Source organism: Hemiscyllium ocellatum, chromosome 4 (genome assembly GCF_020745735.1).
Source record: "Hemiscyllium ocellatum isolate sHemOce1 chromosome 4, sHemOce1.pat.X.cur, whole genome shotgun sequence".
Lineage (NCBI taxonomy): Eukaryota > Metazoa > Chordata > Chondrichthyes > Orectolobiformes > Hemiscylliidae > Hemiscyllium > Hemiscyllium ocellatum.
The window spans coordinates 65,895,780-65,916,397 of record NC_083404.1 but is presented as its reverse complement, the minus strand read 5'-3'; positions in this window follow the sequence as shown (position 1 = coordinate 65,916,397).

Here is a 20,618-nt window from a genome sequence, read left to right as displayed (position 1 = left end):
GAAAGGATGAATAAGTGGGAGAGTGAGACAGTAAATCAATGAGCAGGTGAGCAGTTGCATGATTCAATAAGCAGGTGAGTGGGTGAGTGAATGCAAAAGTGGATGAAAGACTGAGTGAGTGAATGAGCAGGTGCTTAGGGCGTGAATGAACAGGTAAGCAGATGTGTGGATAAGTATAAAGATATGTGAGGAAGTGGGTATGTAAATGAGCAGTTGAGTGGCTTAATAGTTATGTGAGTGAATTGATAAGTTTGCGATTGTTTAATGGTGGTGTGTAGCTGGGTTGGGGTTGAGTAGTCATATCAGGTGAAGAGGAGAGAGAATTGGGGAAATCGGTTTGGGCTGGGGGATATAATGGGACCTGGGCATTGGTGGTGGATGGTCAGTCCATTCCAATCCCAGAGTTATATTGAAATTAACATATAACATGTCCGTGATAAGTGTCCAATAAATTGTGTATATCTACCACAAGGGCAGAGTTTCAGGCAGTGCAAACCAGTTCATTAGAAATTTAAGCTTCCTGGGTTATGACAGTGCATGTGAGCATACAAGGATAACCAAAGGATCCTGCCAACAACACTGAATTAAATACTGAATTCACTGCTCTGGATTGTGGAAACTTTGGTCCAAGTTGGTTCTTTTAAATTCTCATTGTCATTAAAACCTTACTTCCTTGTTAATTCTGGAAAATTTTCTTTGTGATTTCTCCAGTGAAAAGTAGTATAAATTACTTGTTAAATTCCTCTGCTCTTATCAGTCTTTTCACAACATTGTCCATCACTTCCCTCAATCTAACACTTCCTTTCATTTTCATTGTCCACTTCTTTTTTATTGTTATTCTGCCTTACATTCTGTAACAATTCTTTCAATCCTAGTCATTGTTTGTCTATCATTACACCTTACACGCCAAATTACCTTAACCAACATATCTGAGTAGTTTACTTGGTTAGATGTAATGTAATGATGTATTGTACTCAGCTAAATTACTTTCCAACTCAATCTAAAATCTGCTAATATCATCAATCAACCTCACTAATTCCTTCGGAATAATTATCAGTCTACCTTCTCTCATTTCATATTGCTACATCCAAATCAGTTTGTTCCACTTTGGTTCCTTGACATACAGATTTACTAAACAGCCTTGTAAAGACTCCATGAATTTGCCTCCTCATTATTACTGTCAAATTTGGTTTAGCGAGTCCAGATAAAGGTTAAAGTCCCCCATGATTTACAGTGCTGTGGCTATTTTTTATATATATATATATATATATATATATACACACCAGTAATTTTCTCATATATACTCAGCCATACACCGTCAATAAACAATTCCTACCAATTTTTCCTTCCCCTTGCTACTTCTGGGCTTCACCCAGGCGAGGAATGCCTTTTGAACTCTTGAAAGTATTACTGCCACCTGAACCAAAGTCTCCAGTCAACACTTGGACTTCCCATCCTCAGGAGCTGAATGTCTGCAGCTCAAACTACAACTCAACAACTCTGCACTGAAGTTTCTTAAGTTGCAGATAGCGACAAGGAATATGTTTTTTGGGAATACAATGATATCTAAAAACCACCATGAGCTGTATAATGCTACACTGCCTCGTCAAACTTATTTATTCATCTGATTATTTCCTTAGATTCATTCATGGGATGTGGACATTGCTGGCTGGCCCAGTATTTATTGCTGATTTCTATTCACCATTCAGGAGGTGATTGTGAATAGCATTCAATTGCTATAGAAGCATTCACAATTTCATTAAGAAGAGAGATCCAGGATTTTGACCTTGTGACATTTTGACTCAATGTTATATTTCCAAGTCAAAATGTTGAGTGGCTTGGTGGAGAAGTTGAAAGTGGTGGTGATTGTGTGTATCTACGGCTCTGTCCTTTGAGATGGGAGTGGTCGTGGATTTAGAAGGTGCTATCTAAGGTATACTGGGGAATTTTTGCAGTGTATCTGGTAAATGTCACACATTGCTGATCCTGGTATTGGTGGTGGAGGGAGTGCATATTAGTGGATGTGCCAATCAAGTAAACCACTTTGTCCTAGATGGTGTCAAATTGGTCGAGTGTTGTTGGAACGGCACTTATCCAGACAATTGGGAGTATTCCATCAAACTCCTGCCTTGTACTTTACAGAAGATTTTTAGCTCTGTCATTGGAGTTTAGGGTTATTAGAAATAGTGATGGGAATACAGTGGATAGGTCAAATAGTGGTTACAGAACATAGAACATAGGAAACTACAGCACAGAACAGGCCCTTTGGTCCACGATGTTGTGCCAAGAATTATTCCTAATCTAAAATGAAATAACCTAACATACGGACCCCTCAATTTACTGCCGTCCATGTGCATGTCCAGCTGTTACTTAAATGTCCCTAATGACTCTGCTTCCATCACCACCGCTGGCAGACCATTCCATTCATTCACAACTGTCTGTGTAAAGAACCTACCTCTGACGTCCCCTCCATACCTTTCTCCTAATTTCTTAAAACAATGACCTCTCGTGCCAGTCAATCCTGCCCTGGGGAAAAGTCTCTGGCTATTGACTCTATCCATGCCTCTCATTACCTTGTATACCTCGATCAAGTCACCTCTCTTCCTCCTTCTCTGTAGAAGGAAAAGTCTGAGCTTAGTCAATCTCTCTTCATAAGGCAAGCCCTCCAATCCAGGCAGCATCCTGGTAAACCTTCTTTGCACCCTCTTCAAAGCCTTTGTATCTTTCCTATAGTAGGGTGACTAGAACTGGACACAACATTTCAAGTGTGGTCTCACCAGGGACTTGTAGAACTGTAGCAAAACCCTGCAGCTCTTAAACTTGATCCCCCTGTTAATAAAAACCACATCACCATACGCTTTCTGAACAATCCTATCCACTTGGGTGGCAACTTTGAGGGATACGTGAACTTGAACACCAAGATCCCTCTGTTCCTCCACACTGCCAAGAGTCCTGTCTTTAATCCTACATGCAGCATTTGAGTTTGACCTTCCAAAATGCATCACTTAGCATTTATCCAGATCAAACTCCATCTGCCATTTTTCAGCCCAGCTCTGCATCCTGTCTATGTCGCGCTGCAGCCTGCAATAGCCCCCGAAACTATCAATGGCACCTCCAACCTTTGTGTCATCTGCAAATTTACTAACCCACCCCTCAACCTCCTCATCCAAGTCATTTATAAAAACTACAAAGAGCAGAGGCCCAAGAACAGAGCCCCGCGGGACATCACTAACACTGACCTCCAGGCAGAATACTTGCCATCTACAACCACTCTCTGCCTTCTGTCAGCTAACCAATTCTGAATCCAGATAGCCAAACCCTCTGTATCTCATACCTCCTGACTTTATGAATGAGCCTACCATTAGGAACCTTATCAAATGCCTTGCTGAAGTCCATAAACACCACATCCACTGCTTGAACTTAGACGACCTGTCTTGTCACCTCCTCAAAGAATTCAATAAGATTAGTGAGGCATGACCTGCCCCTCAAAAAGCCATGCTGACTGCCTTTAATCATGCTATGCTTTTCCAAGCAGTCATAAATTCTAGCCCTCAGAAATATTTCCTAAACTTTGCTGAATTTAGGGTTATTAGAAATAGCGATGGGAATACAGTGAATAGGTCAAATAGTGGTAATAGAACATAGAACATAGGAAAGTACAGCACAGAACAGGCCCTTTGGCTCACAATGTTGTGCCAAGGACTGATTGGTCTGTAATTGCCAGGGAATTCCCTATTACCCTTCTTGAAAAGAGGAACAACATTCATCTCCTTTCAATACTCCAGTACAACTCCCATGGAGAGTGAGGAAGCAAAGATCTTCGCAAAGATATCACTAACCAGTTGACTCAGCAATGGGGACATGGGTATAAATCCCATCATGGCAATTGTTCAAATTTAAATTAAGTTATTAATTCTGGATTTAAAATACAGCCAATATTGATTGTGATTAGGAAACCATTACTTGCTGTTGTGAACAACTACTTGGCTCATTGATGTCCTTTAAAGAAGGACATTCTTTTTAACCTGATCTAGGACTCTGTCTCTCCAGAACCACAGAATTGCTATGGTGCAGAAAGAGGCTATTTAGCCCATCATCTCTTCAAACTATCATTAACTTCTTGTGTCAATCTCTTTCTCTTCCCTCATTCTCTTGTACATAAATCCTTATACTCTTAATTGCCCTCTGTTGAGGTTTAACCAAGGACCAATTGAAAATATGCAAAACAATCCTTACCAGCGATGCCTCTACTTCCTGAATGAATTTTTAAAAATGGGCTTAAAGGACTGAAGATAATCTGCTGAAACATTACTATATGTAAATCCCCAGTTGCAAGATATGGCAAAGTTCATCAATGAGTTTCTTCAGTGAGGTATAGCTTAGAGGTAAATCAAAACATTATTTTTAATAGGAAACCAATAGCTTATTTTGCATATTGTATGATTTTGTGTTCACTAGAAAAGATAATGAAGAATGCCACCATTTTTGCATTGTTTGCCTTGTACACTACCTGCCACTGAGATGGATGTTGTCACTCTTCATAGTCTACAGAGCTCCTTCAAATTCTTCCATTCCTGTTATCCATTTCTATCATGTTACAAAAAAAAGTCTTGAACTGTAAGAGTCATTTTTTAAACAACATCTCATTTACAGTCTCCCTGGAAATGAGACTGTGTGTTAGAGCTCTGCTGACTCCCTTCATGTTACTTTTATAGACTCTTCAACTAACTGCTCACTGTGAACTATTTTTAAAAGATGTTTGTTTCTTTTTGAAGAATTGGGATTTTGAAAGCAAGCTGCAGTTGGTGACAAGAATATATCGACTTTTTGATGTATTTCATTACTTTTTTATTGTCTGAAATCTGTTGGATTTTTACATAATTTATTATAAGTAGAACTTAGCAGCCTCATTTTTATTCATTATCACTGATCAAACAAATATACAAGTGAAACATGATCATGTTAAGGCTAAAATGTTGAGGAAAAAAATTCAAAATAAGTTAGGTGGCCTAAAACAATCATGTTAATGAGTGGAATTTGTAATTACAAGAATGATTCTTGATACATTTTTACACCCGGCTTCAGGAAATGAAATGTAGAACTGAAGATGATTGATGTTGAATGTTAGATAAAGAATAATTTTTTGAACATGAGCAGATTCATTATTTCCATGGTTAAACTGTGAACAGCTGAATAAAATTAATAAGTTCCACTAATGAAAAGAAACACAATAACATTTGAGTTATGATATAACCAGATCTAACTTTTGTTTAATTTAATGAAAACCAAGATGAAGAGTCCAAGTGAGCAGTACAAGCACTATGAGAAAGAAAAATTAAAGTACTGTGTTTGTATACCACCTTTTAAAATTATAAGACACCTCATAACTAATTAAATCAAATTGATGAGTAGCTATAGTTTTAATGAGGAAAATTTTACCAGGATTGACAAGAATGAATTGGAGATGAAATGGTAGCATTTGGTCTCAAAGCAGCCTTCTGCATTGTAGGGATTCTATGTGAGGTTCAATTTTCCTTTACCATGTATTGCCTTCAGAATGATGAAGAAGATATTCTTTTCCAAGATAGCTGAAGGATTTCTTCAAAATCCCTTGGTTGAGCTTTCTGAAAATGGTTTTACTCAATAAAATTTAATGAAGTTTTGCCTATATTAAGCATAACTGTTGTGATGTCATCTGAACCAACACTTTTATGTCTGTGGTATCTTCATGCTAAATTTGACGCAATGTGATTAGATTCATGCTTTATTTCTTTATCTAATTTTTCATATCTCATTGAATAAACTTCTGAATTGCCAAATAAACCCTTAAACTTTTCATTCAAGCCATCAAAGTGATAAAAATGTTTTACTAACTTCAGGACTCTGATACTTCAAATTGCATTTTTTAAAAATCCCAATTTTATTTGTTTTGTTTTAATAAGTCTCTATAAGCCTGTCTTTGAAGAAATACTTTAATATGCTGCTGTTGACTTTTTCATTAGTGTAATAGCTCAGAGATTTGTTAATTTACTGTTCAGAACTTTTAAGGGTGCTACTCAGTCCAGATTCCACCTGAAAGGGAAGCTTCTTGTTCCTTTTCTTAAGGGATCAAATTTGTTCTGAGTGTCCAGGTATCAACTTCTTTTCATGATTACTCACTTCATATTTCTCCCCTTAACTTCCAGTGAGTTTTGATAGCTCTAACTGCTTTTGAAATGCTTGTTTACCCTATTACTTGCTGGAGAAAAGATTTTGTAACTTACTCTGTTTTTGTGGTTTCTCCAGAGTGCAGAGAACATATAACTAGAAAGGTGTGGCGCAGGATCGGGCTCTTCAGCCAGCTTGACCTTGCTGATCATGATGGCATTTTAAACTAGTGCCAGAACTTTCAGTTAGAAATATTATTTTCATGACAGCTATTCAGTTGTGTGGCTTCTCTGGCTGCTAGCTGCTTTTACATGAATTTTTGACTTCTTTTCTTCTCCAAACAATTACAGGTCTGTATTCTAATATTCACTGCTGCAATGCTTTTTCAAGTTGCATCCCGCATCATTGTCATCATCTTTATCATGTGATTTGATGTCACACACTGAATTTGTGTTTGAGACAGATTGTTCGCAGAGGAAGTAAAGCCAAGCTTTACTTCAGGCTCAGACTTCAAACTTCATTTATTAAATATTTATTAAACATTCAAACTAAATCACATATACAGAGGAACCTTGATTATCTGGCATTAGATTATCCAAATATCGGATTATCCAGCAAGATCACAATATCCCGATGCTAGGTTAAACTGTGTTATCTGGCATTCGATTATCCAGAATTTGATTAACCAAATGAAGGACAAAAGTATCTTCAATGAATATTTATATCCATTCTGCATGTGTGTCTTCTGGAAGTGAATCTAAAGTATTCTGACCCTGCCATGCTGTACTCAGTGATGTGCAGCTCCCTGACATTATTGCAATATTGCTCCAGGATTCTATAGTCCTTACAAAACATAAGTTTTTGGAATGTTTTGCCTGAGAAAGGGCCTGGTAGCATTATTGCTGGCCTCACCTCCATCCAAGGCCCCAAAGGAGCCTTCCACATCCAGCAAAGTTTCACCTGTACATCCTCCAATGTCATTTATTGTATCCGTTGCTCCCGATGTGGTCTCCTCTATATTGGGGAAACTGCACATCACCTCGCACAGCGCTTCAGGAAACATCTCTGAGACCCACACCAATCAACCCCACTGCCCCATGGTCCAACATTTCAACTCCCCCTCCCACTCTGCTGAGGACATGCAGGTCTGGTCCTCCTCCACCATCACTCCCTCACCACCCGATGCCAGCAGGAAGAACGCCTCATCTTTTGCCTCAGAACACTTCAATTCCAGTGCATCAATGTGGAATTCACTAGTTTCCTCATTTTGCCTCCCCCCCCCACCTTACCCCAATTCTAAACTTCCAGCTTAGCACCATCCTCAGGACCTGTCCTACCTGTCAATCTAGCTTCCCACCTATCCGCTCCACCCTCCTCTCCGACCTATCACCTTCACCCCCACCTCCATTCACCCATTGTACACTTTGCTACATTCTCCCCATCAACCCCCCACCTCGACTTATCTCTCCACCCTGGATGCTCCCTGCCTCCATTCCTGATGAAGGAAACATCAATTTTCCTGCTCCTCGGATGCTGTCTGACTTGCTGTGCTTTTCTAGCACCACATCGATAAACCCAGATAATGTTCCCGGAGCCTGGGTTCAAATCCCAGCATGGTAGATTTGAATTTAAATTTTAAAAATCTGTCTCTCTATCTTAAATACCTTTAATGACTTGGCATCCATAACATTTGCGGCAATGTGTTCCACAGATTCTCCACCCTCTGGCTGAAGAAATTCCTCCTCATCTCAATCTTAAGGGGTGGCGTTTCACTCTGAGGTTATGCTCTCTGGTCTTAATCTCTACTACAAGTGGAAACATTTTCACCATGTCCATTCAACCAGGCCTCTTGGTATTCTGTAGGTTTCAGTGAGATCCCCACTTCATCCTTCTAAACTACATTGATATAATCAATTGTGACTGACCATTGAGGTCCACAGTTGCACTTGCACTCTGTGCAACCCCCATTACTTCCCATTGCCACCCATTCCCACCTTCATCCTAGTTCATAGCCTGCCAAGATTTCCTAATGCTCACTTCAGCAAATTGAAGCAAAGTCTTGATTCTTGATCCCACTCTGACACCCCTAATTATCTGTAACTTGCACATTTGGGATTGTGACTGTATAATTGTTTCTGTACTCTGCTATTGAGCGAATGACAATCCTGGAGACGAAATGATAGTTATGTGGCTGAGTAAAAGAGGCACTGAAGAGACCCGCCATGCTTAATTTCAAGCCTCTTGGAACCATCCACCTAACCTTCCAGTAAAGCTCTCTGGTGCATTGCCAAAGTGAATATGTGTCTCCCAGAAGTACCACTACACATATTAATCTGTAATAGACAACAATTGTCAAAGACCATTTAATTTTACAAGTTAATTTCTACCTTTAATCAGGTTATCATTTTTGATCAAGCATTCCATTACAAATGTGTGTTTGTTTGTGTGTATGTTTGCATTTAACAAATTCCAGTGTGGTAGCAGTTCAATTTTTTTCTTCCAACTTGACAAAGTATGCAGAACCATAGGGTAAGCTAAGCTTTCTCATTTTGAAAGTGTCCAGAATAATATCTGAACTTGAAGATGTTAGACAGGGTTTTCCAGACCTTAAGAAGGATTCTATCCTGCTTATAGACCTTAAACTACATTGCTCTGACTTCAATCTTCTCAACAGTAGAAGCTATTATGACATTAATTATTTTTATTGTGAATTTTCAAGTTTAATAATAGGCTTTGTTCCGTCTTGTTAGTGATTCATAATATTTGCCTATGCTTTCTCAGAACCTGCTGATAAATATATTGACCTGTAGTCTTTGTCTTCAAACATGCTTTTCAAGACAAAGGATGGTTCTCATCTTGTTCAGGAACAGAATCCACCATTCTGAGTCTATTGATCCTTCCTGGGTAATGTACACTAAGTTCTCATTATAAGCAATCCTTTAATATAGAATCATAACACCATAGAATAGAATCATAGATTCATAGAATCACTACAATGCCAAAAGAGGCCATTCAGCCCATTGAGTCTGCACTGGCCACCTGAAGAATATCCCACAAAGACCCACCCTCCCATCCCATCCCATAATCACTGTATGGAATTTTTACCATGGCTAGCCCACTTAACCTGCACATCCCTGGACACTACAGGGCAATTTTGTTATCATGGCCAGTACCCCTAACTTGCATGTGTTTGGACCTAGTTTAAGCCATTCCACTTCAAACAGGTAATAGAGCATACATTGCCATTTAGCATCAAGAGGTTTGTTTTTATGATATTTCACACTATTTCTAATATTGGGTCACATGACTTGATAAGAGTCAATTTGAAAAGGTCACTCCCTCTCATTGATCCTTCAGCTTCTCGGCTTCCTGGTCATTTCTGACCTTCCCTCATGGCTCTTCATACATCTGCAAAATTCACTTTCTTTCTCCAGGGGTTTTAAAAATTATATTTTGCCTCATTTTCCCCATGTTACATTCATATATCCACCACATGTGTCTTCCAAAGTTTTCTACCATAATATCCACTTTTCCAACAATGTCTTTTTAATGCTCAATAAAAGATCTAACAGTCTCACAGAGCTGTAATTTAAACACAGATCATACTGTAAAAAGTACTCATTCATAAAAGAAACTTCTTTAAGTGTCTTGTCTATTTTAAAAACAAACACTAATTCGCTTACCACATTAAAGACAGAACATCCTTTAATAACCTCTTAAAACTGTCAATCAAAATCTGAACACAGCCCTTTGATGAGATAAATGGCTCTGGAGCTTTTGAAAACCAACCAAGTATTTATAATGTAATCAGCTGTCAAAAAATGTTTGTAAAATACAGTTTATTGAAATTGAATAAAAACCTGATGTTAATTTTTCAAAGCCAATCAGATTTTCTGTAAATCACAGCAGACAAGGTTCAGATGTCACTTTCATGATACAGTTAGTCACTGAGTAACAAATGGGTTCCATTCTTCATATGCTGCAAATCAATTTGCCTGCAAGGTAGAACACAGTGCACAACAAAATATCCATTTGTAAGTACAATGAGACATTCACACGTCCTATCCTTAAAATTAGTGGTAATATTGATACTATAATTCATAGTATCATTTAAGAAGTATTCCTCATAACCTCTAAGAAGTATTTAGATGTGCTTTGGGATACTAAGGTACACAAGACTGGAAAATGGGATTAGAATGTTAGATTTTTTTTGATTGATGCAGAAGCGATGGGCAAAGGGCCTTTTTCTGTGCTGTAAATCTCTATCATCTATGACGCGATGGAATCTAATTCATAGCTATTAGTGTTCATGAGCATGCATATTCAGACTCAGATGTTTCTAAGTTGGACACCATCTGCCACTAAAAGCAGTTTTTTTTTCAATGTATAGCAGAACTCTGGATATTTGTGTGGCTTTATATTATTACATCAGAGATACCAAGCAGTGGTTTCTTCAGTTTTGCATCTCCACACCTAAACAGTTCAGATCAATGTAACAATCAATATACCTTTATAATAGAGAGTTGCATAATGGATAATTGCAATAAAAATGCATCTAACTAGTGTGACAGCATCTAACTATTGAAATTTAAAGGACAGATTCTTTAAAAATGCCAGAAGCATTGAAGTAACCTTTAAGCCAAACAAATGCTAGGCAATGACTATCTGCAAGAGCAGGCAACCAAAAAAACTCAACATTTAATGGCATTAACATCGCAGAATCCCCTATTATCAACTTCCTGGGGTTACCATTCACCAGAAACTCATTTGGACTCAGTATAGAAGTACAAAGGTTACAAGACAAGGTCAGAGGTCTATGAATACTGCAGCGAGTAACTCACCTCCTCACATCACAGAACCTGTCCGCTGTCTACAGGGCACAAGTCAAAAGTATGATAGAAAACTCTCCACTTGCATGGAAGAGTGCAGCTCCAACAACACTCAAGAAGCATGACACCATCCATAACAAAGTAGCCTGCTTTTTTGGCCCTATATTCACAAGCATCAACTCTTTTGCTCATCAGATGGCCTGTTGCAGCATTGTATACTATCTAACAGATGCAGTGCAGCAGTTCGCTAAAGATACTTAAACATCAATGCCCACACCAATGGGTGCTGCTGTCTAGAAGGACAAGGGCAGCAGATATATAGGAAAACCATCACCTTCAAGTTCCCTTCTGATGCTCTTACCATCTTGACTTGGAAATATACATTCCTTCACTATCGCTCAGTCAAAATTCTGGAATTTCCTCTCTAACTGCATTGTGGGTCTACCTATAGCATGTTGACTGCAGTGGTTTAAGGAGAGAGCCCACTACCACCTTCTCAAGGGAAACCAAGGTTGGGCAGTAAATGCTGGCCAGCTAGTGATGCTCACATCCTATGAGTGAATAAAACAATGTGCTGGCATTCTTCGGTTCAGCACTTGGGAATGGAGTTCCCTTGATTTATGACCTTTTTGAATTATGTTTATTTATAAATGATTCTACTAAAATTGGAGGACAGGTGGGTGTTTGAATGACAGTGCAAAGGTTCAAGGTGGAGATAGGCTGACTTCCTGCACCCTTATCCTTGTAGGAAAACTGCAGAAAACTGGAAAGGGTCTGGAATATATCAATTTGTTCTTCAGGGCACTTTTGTAGGGCACACAAGTCAGCCTGACTTGGCCAAAATCCAGGAAAACCTGACAGGTTGACCGAGCTTGTTTCAAACTTCAGAAGTCATTGAGTTATCATTGTTGAAGTATCATCGTGTTATTGCTTTTTTTCGTTTTCTGTTTGGCTTATTATCCTCTTCCTAATTGTCTCCTCTCTTCACCCTAGTCTATTGACTGTAGTGGGATAAAATGGTAGGTCAATGTGAATGTTCCAGCAATATTCACACACTGACAAAAAATAGGCTTCTCTTAATTTTTTTTAATTTGAATTTTCTACTTCGAGAATGCTGAAATTAAATAAAACTGATTTCTTACTTAGGCAATATGCGTAACTTCACTGCTGTATTGGCTAGGATGGAAAGATCAAGTCAATATACTAGTTTTATTTAAAGTTGTTGAGGTTTTCTTTAATATTTTGACTTTTTCAAATACGTTAATTTACTGTGTTAAATGGGATTGATGAATGGATGTTAATTGTTTCAGTTTAATTCTAAATAAAATTTAAGGTTTCTTCATGACATCTTCCATTGCTGATTATAGCACAGATGAAGGTCCGGTCAACCTATCATGTTGACACCAGCACTCCAAACTAACATCATCACGTAGTGTAATTTCCTTCAGGCCAGGTCCTCCCAGCATAAATTTTTAGATGAGCTGCAAGGTATCAAGTCCAAGTCTCTGATCCTAAAGTCACTGTTAGAAGTGGACTTGGAGAGAACTGAGCATTTTGGAATTCATTATCAATTTAAACCACATTGAGAAAGTCCAGGCATTTCCAGTAGAGGAAACCAGCAAAATGACAGAATAAGACATACTGGCCTGGCTTACCTTGCACACTTTCAAACGGATCTCCAGTACAGCTGGTTCATTTACAAGAAATACTGTTTTTTACTATTTCTCTCTTCAGGTATGCATGGCTCATATCATAGAAACCTAGAAAAAGGAGCAGGAATAGGCCATTTGGCTCGTCAAGCCTGCTTCGCCATTCAATGTGATCATGGCTGATCATCCAACTCAGTATTCCATTCCCACTTTCTCCCCATACCTTTTTGAACCCTTAGCCTTGAGAACTACATTTAAACCCTTCTCGGAATTGTTCAATGTTTTGGCTTCAACTATTCTCTGTGATAGAGAACTCTGCAGGCTCATCACTCTCTGTCCTCCCAGTCCTAACAATCCTTCCTCACAGTCCTAACTGGCTTATTCCATACCCTTAAGCTGTGAACATTGCAAGTTGCCCAGGGTCCTGACATGCAACAACATTGAACACCTCCCCTTGCACTCCCACTGTTGCCATTGGAAGGTCCAAACTAATCTTGTGATTTCTCATGTAAGTATAATTTATTAGAATGGATCACTTTGTTTGCACAAATGCAGCTAGTCCAGCTATTGTATTACTGCAGTTGTAATTCAGAAGTAGTGGATTGAGAGTAAACGAGAGGTGGGAATAGGGCCCAAATAGAAAGAAGAACAGTTGGACAGACAAAGGAGTGAATAACAATCTAGCTAGGAGCGTGAATAGCTGTTAATGGGGACTGTTACTGGCTAACAATAGTTTGTGTGTCATAGCAAGCTAAGTGACATCAAGGCCTGTTCATGAGAGAGCTCAAGCCCTGAAGTTATTGAACTCAATGTTGAGTTCAGAAGGCTGCAGGATCCCCAAAAGGAAAATGAGGTGGTATCTTCCAGATTGCCCTGAGCTTCACTGGAGCATGACAGCAAACTTGAGACAAAGATGTTGGCTGGGAAGCTAGGTGGTGTGTTGAAGTGGTAGGTAACTGGAAGTTCAGGGTCTTTTTCGCAGACAGAAACAAGCATTCTGTGAAGTGGTAATGCAGTCTATGGTTTATTTCCCAATGTAGAGGACACCACATTGTGAGCAGTGAATGCAGTAGACTAGATTGTGTGAAGTGCAGGTAAAGGGCTGCTTCATCTGGAAAATGCAGTTGTGTCCTTGGATACTGAGGAGGGACGAAATAAAAGGGCTGGTGTTACATCTTCTGTGGTTGCAGCAGAAGTGCCATTAGGGTCTGCGGGAATATTGGGAGTGAAGGAAGAGTGGACCAGGGTGTCTCAGAGTAGTGAGCAGGGGCTGGAAATGGACTGGAACAAGAAATGTTCACATACCCCACAAAGATACAGGCGTAACTGGGATCTATGCTTGTCAGAGGGCACACCTCTGACCTGAAGAAAATAAGAGGGGTTAAAAGAAATGTTCAGATTGAAGATGAGCTCAGCAAGGTGAAGGAGACTGCTGGTGTTTGGGGACATTTCAGGCCTTTGCTCCAGGAAAAAGCAGAGAGCCCTGAGACCATTGTGGTGGGGGATGGATTGGTAAAAGGATAGCACAGCCATAGTACAAAGGACTTGGTTACAGTCTGCAAACTGGAAATTCTGAAATTGGCATAAAATGTCAGAGGAATTGTGGATGTATGCAAAGGCAGGGACTGGACCAGGGGAGAAAAGACCAAGATGAGTTCTGTGGGGCAGGAGCAGGCAGAAACAATAGTTCTTCCCAGCCTCCACCCACAAATCTTTCTCTAATATATTGATGGCATAATCGAAGTTGCCTCTCTCTCGTGCCTGGAATTGGAAACATTTATCAATTTTACTTCCAATTTCCATCCTAATCTTACCTTCACCCGGTCCATCTCTGACTCCTCTTTCCTTTCCTGACATCTCTGTTTCCATTTCTGGGGATAGACTGGCCACTAATATCCTCAGAGGAGGAAGTGCTGGATATCTTGAAACGCGTAAAGGTGGATAAATCTCCAGGACCTAATCAGGTGTACCTTAGAACTCTGTGGGAAGCTAGAGAAATGATTGCTGGGCCTTTTGCTGAGATATTTGGCTCATTGATAATCACAGGTGAGGTGCCGGAAGACTGGAGATTGACCAAAGTGGTGCCACTTTTTACGAAGGATGGCAAGGACAAGCCAGGGAATTATAAACCAGTGAACCTGACATCGGTGGTGGACAAGTTGTTGGAGGGAATCCTGAGGGACAGGATGTACATGTATTTGGAAAGGCAAGGACCTATTAGGGATAATCAACATGGCTTTGTGTATGGGAAATCATGTCTCACAAGCTTGATTGAGGCTTTTGAAGAAGTAACAAAGAGGATTGATGAGGGCAGAGCAGTAGATGAGATCTATATGGACTTCAGGAAGGCATTCGACAAGGTTCCCCATGGGAGACTGGTTAGCAAGGTTAGATCTCACGGAATATAGGGAGAACTAGCCATTTGGATACAGAACTGGCTCAAAGGTGGAAGGATTTGAGCTACAGGGAGAGGCTGAACAGGCTGGGGCTGTTTTCCTGGAGCGTCGGAGGCTGAGGGGTGACCTTATAGAAGTTTACAAAATTATGAGGGGCATGGATAGGATAAATAGACAAAGTCTTTTCCCTGGAGTGGGGGAGTCCAGAACTAGAGGGCATAGGTTTAGGGTGAGAGGGGAAAGATATAAAAGAGACCTCAGGGCAACTTTTTCACGCAGTGGGTGGTATGTGCTAGAGGAAGTAGTGGAGGCTAGTACAATTGCAACATTTAAAAGGCATTTGGATGGGTATATGAATAGGAAAGGTTTGGAGGGAAATGGGCCAGGTGCTGGCAGGTGGACTAGTTTGGATTGGGATATCTGTATGGCATGGATTGGTTGGACTACAGGATCTGTTTCCATGCTGTACATCTCTATGACTCTATGACACCATGACTCTATAAACCCACCAATCCCCATAGTTACCTTGACAACATGTCCTCAACACCTTGCTTCCGACAAAGATTCTATTCCATTCTCTCAGTTCCTTCATCTTCATTCTCCTGGGAAAGCAACCCTAGACTATCCAATCTTTCCTAGTAGATCAGACTTTCCAGTGCAGGCATCATTCTCATGAATCACCTCTGCACTCTCTTTGGAGCAATCACATCTTTCCTATAATGTAGTGACCAATAATGAATGCAGCATTTCAGTTGTGGCCTAACCAGTGTTTTATGTAATCTTTGCTCTTGCATTCTATTTCTTGGCTAATAAAGCTGGATGACCCATATGTCTCCTTTATCTATCTACCTGTCCTGCTCCATTCAGAGTTCTGTGGATATGTGTACCAAAGTACCTCTGATCTTCAGTAATTACCAGGATCCTACCATTCATCCTGTCATGTCTCCTTCGGTGGACTACCACACACTTTTCTGAGTTGAATTCCATTTGTCACTGCTCTGTCCACCTGACAAGTCCTTTAATATCTTCCTCACTATTTACCACTTACTGATTTTCATGCCACTCATGAACCTCTTAATCATATCCCAAACCTCTTGATCATATCTTGATCATTTAAATCCCAAAGATTAGTGTACTTCACAAACAGCAAGGGAAACAGCCCTGAGCCCTTGGAACCCTAGAGGAGGCAGAACTTCCAGTCACAGAAACACCACTCTACCATAAAACTCTGCTTCCTGCTTCTCAGCAAATTTTGAATGTAACATGTCAGTTTCTCTTTGATCTTCTTACCTTCTTGACTAGTCTGCCAAGTTTATCAAAAGCCTTGCTAAAGTTCAAGTACCCTACATGAAGTGCTTCATCTTCATCACCCTTCTGACTTCCAAATAAAAAAAATGTTGGATCAAATTTGGCAAATACAATCTCTTACTTGGACTGAGTAGAGATTAGAATTAACCAGAGAGAATGTTTTCCGCTGTAACATCCAAAGCATATGCCACAACATAGGCACTCAAAACTATCCTGAAATTTAATGTTGAAAGATAAATTGAAGATCTTTAAAAACATCAAGTTCTATATTCCATTCTTTCAGTTCCTTTTCATCTCCATTCTCCTGTGAAAGCAACCCCAGACAAGATTTGAACTTTTAAAGACTTACCTCGAGCATGGGAAACTTCCATTTCTGTATTTCAGCAGCAGCAGCAGCTTACAGGGTGGGAGCTTGGACCAGGAGCCTGCCAGGAGCGGTGAGTCGCTGATTTGAGCTTTTATATTTGAAATCAGACAGCAGAGGCTTCTGGGCAAAGAGGGACTCCTTTTTATTTCCGTCCAGCTATATAAGTTAGTGTTTTCTAAACTCGAGACCCTACCTTTGTAGGCCCTCCCACCCATCTATCTCTAACAAACGCTAGGGACACATCAGGTAAGTGTCTCTTCTTTTTTACTTTCTGATAAGAGGAGTAGCAGGGATGGTAGTGCAGGGAGAGGAATGTTTCTCCTGCATGATGCTTGAGGTGAGGGACGCCATTAGTGTCCCATCCAAATTCATCTGCAGGAAGTGCACCCAACTCTCGCTCCTCCAAGACCGTGTTAGGAACTGGAGTGGGAGCTGGATGAACTTCGGATCATTTGGGAGGCAGAAGCTGTGATAGATAAGAATTACAGGGAAGTTGTTACTCCGAGGCGTGAAGAAAGCTGGGTGACTATTTGAAGGGGGAAAAACAGCTCGTGGAGGGATCCCTCATGGTCGTTCCCCTGAAAAATGTGTATACTGCTTTGGATACTGTTGCAGGGGACGACTTACTTGGGGTTACGCAGGTCTCTGGCACAGAGCCTGTCCCTGTTGCACAGAAGGGAAGGAGGGAAAGGAGAAGAGTGTTAGTCATTGGGGACTCAGTAGTTAGAGGGTCAGATAGAAGGTTTGTCGGGAATGAATGAGACTCCCAGTTCATGTGTTGCCTCCCAGGTGCCAAAGTCCGTGATGTCTCGGATTGTATCTTGGGGTCCTGAAGGGAGAGGGTGACCAGCCTCAAGTCATGGTCCATGTAGGTAGCAACAACACAGGTAGAAAGAGGGATAGGGATGTAAGGCAGAATTTCAGGGAGCTAGGATGGAAGCTGTGAGCTAGAACAAACAGTTGTAATCTCTGGTTTGTTACCCATGCCACGTGATAGCGAGGTAAGGAACAGGGAGAGATATCAGCTGAACACGTGGCTGCAAGGATGATGCAGGAGGGAGGGTTTCAGGTTCTTGGATAATTGGGGTCCATTCTGGGGAAGGTGAGACCTGTACAAACAGGGCGGTCTTCACTTGAACCAGAGGGGTACTAATATCCTGGATGGGAAATTTGCTGGTGCTATTCGGGTGGGTATAAACTAGCTCAGCAGGGGGATGGGAACCTCAAGTATAGTTGCAGTGCACAGGAGGATGAGAGTAGGGAGGACAGGGACAGGATTTCACGGTCACAGGAATGTGCTGGCAGATAGCAAGCTGGTTTGAAGTGTGTCTACTTCAACGTCAGAAGTATCCGAAATAAGGTAGGTGAGCTTGCAGCATGGATAGGTACCTAGGAATTCAATGTTGTGGCCATTTCGGAGACATGGATAGAGCAGGGTGAGGAATGGAGGTTGCAGATTCCAGGGTTTTGGATCTTTCATTCAGAACAGGCAAGGCAGTAAAAGAGGGGAAGCTGTGGCCTTATTAGTCAAGGATAGTACTTTTGACAAGGACTTGTCTCCTCAGATAGTGTGGGCTGAGATTAGAAGCAGGAAAGGAGAGGTCACACTGCTTGGAGTTTTTTATAGGCCTCCGCAGAGTTCTAGGGAGGTGGAAGAGAGGATTGGAAAAATTATTCTGGGTAGGAGTGAAAGGAACAGGGTAGTCATTATGGGGACCTTTAACTTCCCCAACATTGATGGAAATACTATAACTCTAGTACGTCGGATGGATCAGTTTTTGTCCAATGTGTACAGGAGGGTTTCCTGACACAGTATGTCGAAGGGCCGACAAGAGAGGAGGCCACACTGGATCTGGTGCTTGGCAATGAACCAGGCAAGGTATTTGATTTAGTTGTAGGTGAGCACTATGGAGATAATGACCATAATTCAGTTGTTTTTAGTTTAGCGATGGAAAGGGATAGGTACATGCCACAGGTCAAGAGTAATTGATGGCGCAAGGGCAACTATAATGCGATTCGGCAAGAATTAACATGCATGGAATGGGGTAGCAAAATGCAGGGGATGCAGACAATGGAAATGTGGAGCTGGTTTAAGGAACAGATATTGCATGTCCTTGATAGGTATGTCCCTATCAGGCAGGGAGGAAGTGATAAGGTAAGGGAACCGTGGTTTACTACAGAAACTGCATCTCTTCTTAAGCAGAAGAAGGAGGCTTACGTGTTGATGAAGCAAGAAGGTTCAGATTTGGCGATGGAGAGTTACAGATCAGCTAGGAAGGATTTAAAGCGAGAGTTAAGAAGAGCAAAGAGAGGCACGAGCAGTCTTTAGCAAATGGAATAAAGGACAACCCTAAAGCTTTCTATAGGTATATGAGGAATAAAAGGATGACTAGGATAGTAATAGGGCCAGTCAAAGACAGAAGTGGGAAGTTGAGTGTGGATCCTGTGGAGATCGGAGAGGTGCTAAACGAACATTTCTCATTGGTTTTCACTCGAGAAAAGGAGTATATTGTAGCGGAGAAGAATGAGATATGAGATATTAGACTAGAAGGGATCGAGGTTAGTTATGAACAGATGTTATCAGTTCTAGAAGGAGTGAAAGTAGATAAGTCCCCTGGGCCGAGGATTTATCCGAGGATTCTCTGGGAAGCTAGGGAGGAGATAGCAGAGCTTTTGGCTTTGATATTTAAGTCATCATTATCTAGTACCAGACACTAGAGGATTGCAAATGTTGTGCCCTTGTTCAAGAAGGGCAGTAGAAATGACCCAGATAATTATAGACCAGTGAGCCTTGCATCTGTTGTAGGAAAGGTTTTGGAAAGGATTATAAGAGATAAGATTTATAATCATCTCGCAAGCAACAATTTGATTTCAGATAGTCAACATGGTTTCGTCAAGGACAGGTTGTGTCTCACAAACTTCATTGAATTTTTTGAGAAGGTGACCAAGCATTTGATGAGGGGAGGGCAGTTGACGTGGTATACATGGACTTCAGTAAAACCTTTGATAAGGTTCCACATGGCAGGCTGTTGGAGAAAATGCAGAGGCATGGGGTTGGGGGTGATTTAGCAGTTTGGATTAGAAACTGGCTTTCTAAAAGAAGGCAGCGAGTGGTGGTTGATGGAAAATATTCAGCCTGGAGTCCGGTTACTAGTGGTGTGCCACGAGGATCTGTTTTGGGACCACTGCTGTTTGTCATTTTTATAAATGACTTAGACGCAGGCATAGGTGGATGGATTAGTAAATTTGCAGATGACACTAAAGTCAGTGGAGTAGTGGACAGTTTGGAAGAATATTACAGGTTGCAGGGGGACTTGGATAAACTGCAGGATTGGACTGAGAGGTGGCAAATGGAGTTCAATGCAGCTAAATGTGAGGTGATGTACTTTGGGAAGAATAACAGAATACTGGGTCAATGGAAAGATTCTTGATAGTGTGGATGTGCAGAGGGATCTTGAAGTCCATGTACATAGATCCCTGAAAGTTGCCACCCAAGTTGATAATGCTGTTAAGAAGTCATGTGGTGTGTTAGTTTTCACTGGTAGAAGGATTGAGTTCTCGAGCCGCAATATTATGTTGCAACTGTACAAAATGCTAATGCGGCCATACTTGGAATATTGTGTACAGTTCTGCTTGCCATATTTCAGAAAGGATGTGGAAGCATTGGAAAAGGTGCAGAGGAGATTTACCAGGATGTTGCCTGGTCTGGAGAGAAGATCTTATGAGGAAAGGCTGAGAGACTTAGGTCTGTTCTCATTGGAAAGAAGAAAGCTAAAAGGGAAGTTGATAGAGACATTCAAGATGATCAGAGGTTTAGATCGAATAGACAGTGAAAGTCTTTTTCCTAGGATGTTAACGTCAGCTTGTACGAAGGGGCATAACTACAAATTGAGGGGTGATAGATTTAAGACAGATGTCAGAA